The sequence below is a fragment of the Heteronotia binoei genome, chromosome 13 (genome assembly GCF_032191835.1).
Source record: "Heteronotia binoei isolate CCM8104 ecotype False Entrance Well chromosome 13, APGP_CSIRO_Hbin_v1, whole genome shotgun sequence".
NCBI classification, from domain to species: Eukaryota; Metazoa; Chordata; class Lepidosauria; order Squamata; family Gekkonidae; genus Heteronotia; species Heteronotia binoei.
Window position 1 is genome coordinate 37,570,129 of NC_083235.1, and position 2,864 is coordinate 37,572,992.

Sequence of the window (2,864 nt, forward strand, 5' to 3'; positions counted from 1 at the left end):
CCAACTAAACATTTATCCCACCTTCCCATTTTACCAATTCATATCTACATTTTTCTTCACTCTGCAGGCTCTACATTAATATTTACTTCTATGATTCAACAAAGTGCTGTAAATTAAAGTGATTCTAACTATTTCAGGTAATTTGGTTAAGTGGATGTCACTGACTCCAGCTATAAACTGTGTATATTATCAATGAGAAAAACAACCACAATAGCATTTTCTTAACACTCAAGATAGATAATTCTGTTATGTCACCATTTCAAAGATAATCATAACATTAAATTTCAAAGGAGAAGTAATAGAGGGGGCTAATGTTTAAATAGGGAACATTTAACTTGTTTATAGATTTGACAGCTAACAGCAAACTGAAAATACCAGAGCCAGAAACAGCATCAATATTAATATAGAGCCCATTGAAAGATTATAAAAATCCTAAATTAAATTAAAGGTAGGAGCCTTCACCAAACTTGCTGCAAGTTTGGGGACATAAATATCCAACAGCTGTAAAGCTGTGAAAGCCCCTAGGAACAAATAAAATAAATCCCACTTGCCTCAGACTGAACAGGGCAACACTGACTCTGCCTCAGCCTGTCCTATGGCAGGGCTATAGGAAGAAGAAAAATTTAAATTTTAGAAAAAACATGACCCAATTAAGTTAAAAATACATGCAATCAGAACTAAAAATTTCAATGATCAAGCAAAGTATGGTTTCAGTTTTAGCTCCACCAAGTCAGGAATTACATTTTTAAATCAGAGCAGAGATATGAAAAAGAATTTCCAACTCGATTGCTCACCTTACAGCTTGATCATTGCTATGCAACACTCAGTTCACAGTGGGTGTTTCCCCCCATAAGTGATGGAATGTTCCAAACTAACTTTAGAAGTGAAAAATGTAAAAAAAATTAAGTTGCTATTCAGGAACTTCAGACCCATAGATAGTAGCTAGACCAGTACAATTATTAAGACAACTGTACTAGATAAAGGCATATTTTTTGCATTTAAAACTTATGATTGTTAGAATATTCAGGTCCCCTGATCAAAATTTTATAATGCCTCTAGTATAAGCAAATTGCCATTGTTTAATTTGTATCTTCTATTCAGAAGCTTCCCACTAAACTAATTTTAACAGAAACTTTGGCTCACTTATGAACCAGATTACCAGAGACACCTGGATGTATAGGTGCAAAAAAAGGAGCTGGTGATTAACCAACGTGAAAAAATACATTATTTTCTAAAGACAATGGACACAGTCCAAAGAAGCTGCATGCATCCAACAACAACACACACAGCTCAAATGTCTTGCGAGCATTCATAAGTCATTTTAGACAGAAAAATGATTGGCTTCATCAATAATGGGAACTACCATAACACTATTAAAACAAGTTCTAGATGTGCTGTTTTCTTCCTCAGTAGGATATAATTTTTTTGGTCACAGGTATAAATAACTACACATCTGACACAATAGGTCAAAAGAGAGCAATTTTCCAATAAAATAATGGGCTAATTTCCAAATGAATATGACTGCATGTATGTTTGGGAAATAGCCAGCCTACAGAAGGATACCTAACTATACTGCAGATGACCCTGCTAAAAACTTAATTGCAACTCTTTTAGAAATATTAGAAGAACTGAAACAATATATAGTATGCAGATTGCAAGGCCCAGGATTCTATCAGAAGGCAGGATATTCCTGTGATTTTCATATTTAGTTTTCAAGTATAACATATGAGAATATCAACATTATAAGCCTGAAGCCTGAAGCATTCAGAGTATTATATAAAGAAAACTAAATTCTATTTGAACCTATAGACCATAGAACCTAGAAACCATTTACACTTCAGTCTGTGATGCTAATGATTGCTTTTAAGAGGGGCAAATGTACACAATAAAGACCAAACAGTTTTTGTGAGCAGCAAGTGATTGAAGAGCACTAACCAAGTATGTTTTAGTTGTACCTCTCTCTTTAGATGCTGTTTAAACTAATATTTATATACACTACGGAGACCCAAGATGCTTGGGCAAGGACTCACAAATCTGTTATGCCTTACACTTGTCTCTCTATGCCTTACTTGTGTCTCTCCCTTCCTCACATGCTGGGTTTACACATTATGTCCAAACTGGTGAACTGTTGTTTGTGCCAAAACAGGACTGCAAAATCCAAGGCACAAAACACAGGATCAGGATGCAATGGAAAACCCTTGAAACTAATAATGACCACAGGATTGTGAAACGGGCTGAAGGCTCCCACAAGGGTGCCAAAGGCTCTTCTAGGCTTGTTCATATGGCACCAAACCATGGTTTAGCGTTATATTTAAACTAATCAACTGGAGACAAGGATTTTGCCCTCACTCTCGTACTAAGCTGCATACATGGAACCAATTTCACCTAAAATCTCAACAGAACTGCTGTAGGATCTTTACAACATGCTAATATCCAATGACTCAGACTAGGAAATTCATTCAGAGAACTGTGAGCAAAATTCTACTTGAGTAACATGGTTTCTCTGATCCCCCTTTACAACTGAAGTTTTAGGGTGGAGCTCTGTCTGCTATTCATCCTTACTGTGGAAGGAAATGCTGCACTGTTTTACACCTACATTTGGGGAAAATTAACTGAGATCCCAACACCAAATCAGACACAATCTAAGGAACAAAGTACCAACGTTATAATCAGGAGAGGTAAAACATCTAAAGGAAGCAGCTAAAGAATCCATGCATTTAGAAAAAGTAGTGCCCCCATTATTCCAAATTTTGTAGCAACTGGTTAATAAATGTACAGGTCTATGCCTACTTGTTCAGGAATCAGCTACAGCATAAAACGAATGACTTTGAAGTTAAAATAATTCAGAATATATCAATGCAACA